Below are 6,483 nucleotides of genomic sequence, written 5' to 3' on the forward strand. Positions count from 1 at the left end.
TTCTGCTTTAACCCACCCTCGAAACCCCTTTCTGCTCTAATCCACCCTTGAAACCCCTTTCTGCTTTAACCCACCCTTGAAACCCCTTTCCACTCTAGCCTCTCCTTCTCACGTCCTGCTACTGCTTTTAAATTACCCAGTGTTACAGAAGACAGCCAGTAATGAGTAGCAGTGTCACACAACATAGAGATAAAACCTGCTATTCCCACACTTTCACTTGCAGATGCCTGTTTGGGAGAAAGCATAGATATTGCTTCAACTTCTAATGCAAAATAATGTCAGAACCTGGGTTACTCATCAATAATACATTTCAATATGATCAGAGTTTCTCTAACTAGCCAAGGAATCCTGTAATATCGTCCATTCTCTTTTACTTAATGAAAGGCTGAAGGAATTAGATGGTACATTTATTTATTGGTTAAATAAAATCACAAAATGAATTGGAAAAAATATCTGGTTCAAAATTTTTTACATTATACAAAATATTTTTCATGTACATATCAAAAACAATAATCCAGTTCTCACAGAACTGTCATGGTACATCCATATTGTTAACAAAATTACAAATTTCAGTGAACTTATTTACAAGTTTGCATTAATTACAATTGCAAATGTACAGAAATATTACAGGATTTCTTTATTGCATACAGATTAAACAGAATCCAAATATTTGTACAAATATTTGCCATATCTTTCCATTAACATACAACATCAAAAGATATCAGCAACAACATTTTCCTCTAACTTTACATTGCTAATACAATCGATGTGTTATAAACAAAATAACCTTGGTCAAATGAAAGTAATCCAGAAAAGGGAAACATCTGTTCAAAAAAGTCTTTGTTTAATGCTCTCAACACGTGGGACATCTCCTGTCTTTTATTTTGTTGCCACCTCTCTTAAGGCAGAATGCACAACTGTAAGAAACCAACTGATCGTGGCTATGCTACTCTTCACCAATATCAAGTACGCTGAGGATCTGAATGGATTTATTTTTGAGGCTATAAGGTTAACTTTTGTTATTTCTATTGCTGTTCTCCCCTTGAGACCACCTTAAGGCACACACCCAAATTATAGCACTGCATGGCCCAGGAAGGAAAAAATATTTCCTTCTCCATCCAGCATGCTATCATTTAAATTTATACAGGTATAGAGAATTACCAACTGCTCTGTGTTACAAAGGTTTTGAAAAGTAATACTTTAGTCCCATGTTTCTCAATCTGTGTGTGTATTTTATAAATACATAAAGAGAAGACAGCTGCATGCCTATACAAAATATATAAACACTGACAGATACAAAGACATTATTAAACCATCATAACCACTGCAGCACCCTGAAGCTTTCTGATATCTGGTTTTGTTTAAAATTCTAAGTTGCCAAGTTTGTGCTAATGTGAACAGCAACTTATAACTTCAAAACATAGCTAAGTTAGCAATTTGTTTAAACTAGGACAATATCCTTCTCCTTCTATTTTACAAGTCATTTTCTGCCAGCTTTTATGTCTCCTGATTCACTATTCCCTGCACAAGGTTATGGGACCCCTAGTCTCAGACCTCCACCAATGTAACTCTGTATCTAACTGCTATGAGGTATGTACAAATATCTCAGCTTAACTTGTTCAACAATTCTCCCTTCCTCTGAGCACTGCCACAAGTACAACATTGCTCAGTGCCTCTCCCTGATGACCTGTCTGAAATTTCAAAGTCAGCCCAAGGAAACACGAATACAAAGGTCAGTAAAGCATTAGCACTGCCTGGCTCAAACCATTGAAACATTAATAAGCTCTGCCATAGGACAGCATAATTGGTTTAATAAAAAAATTGATCTAGACTGAAACAAACAAATGTAACTTAAGTAATAAAAATAAACTGAACTAAAGAAAAGAAAAAGGCCTCAATTAACAATGCGAAATTACAAAACTTTTAATAGTTCTACAGATGGCAATCAACACTGAATATTTGTTTCAATTTGTGCTGCTTTGTGAAGATGAATATTCTCTGTTTCAGCCACATGTCCGGTATCTTTGAATTATCTCATGAATTCCTGCACTAAGAGATGATTTTTAAGCTTAAAGAAAATCTGTTCAGCTTCTATCAGCTCATTCTAGCCTGCTCAGACATAAATTCTTTCCAATTTTATGGAATCCGTCATCTATACTTTTTTTTTATTCATTCATGGGATGTGGGCATTGCTGGCTAGGCCAGCATTTATTGCCCATCCTTAACTGCACTAATGAGGGTAATGAGTGCAAGGAGCATTTTTAAGCATATAATTATATCAGTGCCAGTCAAGCATAGACTAAAGCTTTGGTCACTGAATACAAGGTTGTGTTATGGCACAGTGGACGGTAAATGCTGAGCTGTTCAAATCCTAGAGTGAAACTTTAAACAATTGCCACAACTATTTTACAATTTGTATTTATTTCAAGATGCATGCCTTGAATTCAGTAGTAATAAGACCACCTAGTCTTATACGTTTCTTACAAAACTGCACTAATAAAAAAAATGATTTTAAGCACATACATAGGTTTACAAATTACTACTATGATAGCTCCTAGCTCCCCTAGTTAATCTAACTCTCAGTTATACCTCCATTAAGGCATCAGCAAAACACATAGGGCAAAATTTTTACCTTGGTGGGCAGGCAAACACTGGAATCGGCAGTGCGCCCACTGACAATTAAAAGGCCTCTTAAGGCCATTAAAGTCTCAATTGATGGACATTTTTTGCTGCCCGTCCAACCTTACAGTTGGCAAGCAGGCGAAAAGGCCAAGCGGCCTATGCACTTTTTTGGAAACCTCATCCATGGGTGGGATGACGTTTCCTAAAGCAAATAAAAATAAAATAAAAATTTTAAAATGTAATTAATAACATGGCCCTGCTCATGTGACAAATTCACATGAGCAGGGTTATGTTTTATAACATTTTTCATTTCTTTATTTTTTTTTTGAAAACTCTTTATCTCCCTGAGACAGCTCTGTGCCTCAGGAAGATTCTCAAGTGTGTACTCATGTGCATGCGTGAAGTTCACACTCACCCCACTTGCCCTCTTCCCCCTGCCCGCACAGGCAGCACTGAGTGCTGCCACTCACGTTTCAAGCTGGGCAAGCCTTAATTGGCCCGCCAGCATGAAATTGCCTTCCGGCCTCAATTGCAGTCAGCTTTCTGACCACCCCCGCTGAGCCCACCCAACAAGGGCTAAATTCTGCCCATAGATTTTAAAAGACCCAGGCAAAATAACACAATGCCCTGAACAGTCAAATTCAAAATGAGTTTTCTTCACTTCAGTTCATGTGGACAGCAACTTGAGGCTTAGAGGCTGGAGGCTTTTAACATTTGTTAGACCTTAGAATTCCTTCTCTTACACACAACCTCATCTCCTTTATACAGGTTTCTCCCTTTTTAATGTAAATCCCATTGTCCCAATATGTCTTTTCAACTCCACTTTTCGAATAATAACAATCTTTCATAGTACCAATTTTATCAGTAAGCTTTGGAAAAAATAAACACACTGGTTTATTTTGGCAAAGTGTAACATTTTACCACCTCTTTTGAAATTCAAAATCCTCTGGTTTATCTAAAAATGTGAATGTTCCCTTTGCACCTCACATTCTAAAACTTCAGCAATGTTTACCTCGTTAGCATTTCAAACCTAGCTTCTCTTCTTGATATATAAAAGCCTTCACCTGTCTTTAATTCAATTAAGTCCCACACACACACATACACTACTCTTACCTTACAATAACCTTATGAAAATTATTATATTTTCCTGACAGGTTGGCATCCTGGGGGTTGGCAGAGGGAGAGAGTACACTCACCTGATGTGAGTGCAGTAGCAACTCAGCCCCTGTCCCTCCTCACCAGCAAACAATCTGGCAACATAACAAGGGACACTGACACAGAAACAACCCAGAGCATAATCTCCAAGTTGTAAATAGGTTTAAGAAATGTATTGTCTCACGTGCCCTTTGAAGAAAAGAAAAATTTTATCGGCTTAGTCTGCAATTCAGAATCACATTGATGATCCTCCTCTTCTTTAGAACTCGCAATATGTGAAATGCTTTTATGAAACATGGCACTATTTACTGACCACTGCAGTCTGTTGTATGTTGCTGACCACCATCTTGTACTCTCATCATATGCATTATTTAATCTGTTTTACAGCATAATTTTACATGAGCTACCTGCCATATATCACCCCTGAAGTATGTTTAAAATTGTATTTTTTTTCCTATGAAGCTGTACAAATATTCATAGGGGAGAATTTTCGCCCCATCGGTCAGGAGTTGGCGCGGGCGGGCACAAAGCCCATTGCCACCCATGGTTGGCTGCATGTCACCATTTTAAGTGGGCGGGCCAATTAAGGCTCGCCCAGCGGATGCACACCCAGAAGCGCTGAGCGCTACTTGTGCGGGCGGGGAGATGAGGAGGGAGAGCGCAAAAGTAGAAATCTCCCTGAGGCATGGACGGAGATTAATTTGATGATGAAAATTTGAAAAAAAAGAATTAAAAAAATTATTCCGACATGCCCCCTCATGTGACAGTGTATTTAAGTTATGAACCCTTCATGAAACCTCATCCCACCCGTGGATGAGGTTCCATGAAAAATGCTAAGGCCGTCTGGGCTCTTCGACTGCCCGCCAACCTCAAGGTTGGACGGGCAGCCCTGACAACTACTTTAATTACGTAATTAATGGCCTTAACAAGCCTTTGACAGTTTGGTGAGCACGCAGCCAACTCCGGTGTTTGCCCGCCAAACTGAAGATCGGAATGACACCCGGTGACGTCGGGACACACGCCCAACGTCACCGCACATCATTTTACGCATCTGCGTGCAGGGGCGGAGTGGAAGATTCTGACCTGAACTTATTCCCTTAAGATATTTCATTATAAGTTAAAATAAATGTATTCACTGAGGATTGAATTAATGTTAGTAATAAACACATTATTTTGAATATATGAAGTTCTTTTGCTATTTTAATGAAGGTGTTAACCAGTTCATTTTAGCCACCTTGTCGCTAATACTGCAGTGTGATTTCAAGAACTTCAGCGTGCTTAAGGGAAAAAAAAAACAGCTTTTACAGGGCATTTTTGCTCACACATTTGTGCCAGTTTGGAGCTTTGCACAATTTACCAGCTGACACCTAGGAAATGTTCTATAATGATGTTTCGAAGTAATTGTTAAAGGAATCTATTTAGAGGTGATGCCAACTAAAATTGTGCTATATTCATTTTTAATTATGAACTTATTTTCATTAAATATAGCTATCAAACCTTAATTTCAAGTGCATCAACCAAGTGAAGAAAATTCAAGCAGTCCCAGTTTGTTGTGTAGACTTGTTCATACCCAATTGGAAAATATGATTTTTTTTTGTACTTTTGTACAAAACCAATTATTTACCTGATGCCTTAATATGGCTACGTTAACATCAAAACAATAAATATCAAATGCATAAAGCCTAATGAAACATTAAGTGGAGTGAATCAAGTCTATTTTAAAGGAAACTTCTGGAAAGCAATTCAAAATATTTTTCATCTAAATTACTTCTAAGCATGTCATAATAAAGCTACCAATATTTGAAATACCAGAGGTGAGATTGAATCAGCTCAGCCCGTTCTGACATGACCTCAATTCTGAGATGTTGGGGTCAACTTTGACTTTCTGCACTCTACAGGAAATCAGGGTTGGAGGCTGCTAAAATTGTCCGGGTGATTTACCTGCCACCTAGACCCTGTTGTCTTTGATTTAAACCTGGTCTTCGGAGTAGGAGGTAAAGCATCCACCTCATCCCAACAGGCCCTTTGTTAAATATTCAGATTGGAGTCTAATCACATCAGTGGGCTCTAACTGCAATTGCGACACTAGCCTGAGTGGGGAAGCTGCTACGGCACTCCCACCACTAGGCAAAGGCAAGCGAGATGCAGATCAGAAGCAGAAGAGACACTGTGCTTTCTGGTGCCAGGAAAAGACAGAGCGCTGCTCCATACCCCACAAAGTTAGTTTAGGCTCAAACTCCCTGGAGATCACCCAGAAACACTGATTCACATCGAAAGAATCGTACAGCATGGAAGGAGGCCATTCAGGCTATAATGCCTGTGCTGGCTCTTTGAAAGGGTTAACCAGTTAGCCCCACTACCCTGTTATTTCCCCATGGCCCTGCAAATTTTACCTTTCCAAGTGCGTATCCAATTTCATTTTGAAAGTTACTATTAAATTTGCCGTTCAAGGAGTGCATTCATAACAACTTGCGGCAAAAAGAAAATTCTCATCTCCCCTCTGGTTCACTTGCTAAGCATCTTAACTTACTGGTTACCGTTGGCCAGCAGAAACAGTTTACCCTGTCAGCACCACACATGAATTTTAACACATTTATTAAAACTCCCCTTAACCTTCTCTGTTCTAAGGAGAACTATCCTATTCTCACCACAAAACTGAGTCCCTCATCATTGCTATCATTCCAGCAAATCTCCTCTGCACACTCT

The sequence above is a fragment of the Cetorhinus maximus genome, chromosome 9, assembly GCF_964194155.1.
Source record: "Cetorhinus maximus chromosome 9, sCetMax3.hap1.1, whole genome shotgun sequence".
NCBI classification, from domain to species: Eukaryota; Metazoa; Chordata; class Chondrichthyes; order Lamniformes; family Cetorhinidae; genus Cetorhinus; species Cetorhinus maximus.